Source organism: Eimeria mitis, genomic scaffold (assembly GCF_000499745.2).
Source record: "Eimeria mitis Houghton genomic scaffold, Emh_scaff392, whole genome shotgun sequence".
In the NCBI taxonomy this organism is placed as follows: domain Eukaryota; phylum Apicomplexa; class Conoidasida; order Eucoccidiorida; family Eimeriidae; genus Eimeria; species Eimeria mitis.
In genome coordinates this window covers 22,023-22,385 of record NW_013572256.1, presented here as the reverse complement: position 1 = coordinate 22,385, position 363 = coordinate 22,023, and positions in this window count along the sequence as shown.

Genomic DNA, 363 nt, shown 5'->3' with positions numbered 1-363 from the left:
CTGCTGTTGCTAAAGGAGATAAACATATCGGGTGTACATACACCCCAACGGGCGGCAACAAACCCAGATGTACAGGGTCTCTCAGTTGTTTTTCTTTGTTTTTTCTTTCTTTTTTATTTTCTCTCTCTGCTGCTCCTCCTGCTGCTGCTGCTGCTGCTGCTGCTGCTGGTGCTGGTGCTGCTGCTGGTGCTGCTGCTGCTGCTGCAGCAAGAGACAGCAGCCGCAGTCTTTGTCTCTCTCTTTCGTTTTCTTTTCTTTCTTTTTGTTCTTCCTCTATACGCCGATACAAATAGGGTTTATTTAAACCCTCATACCCTACACAACAAAAAAAATATATAAACCCTAAACCCTAAAATACAAACA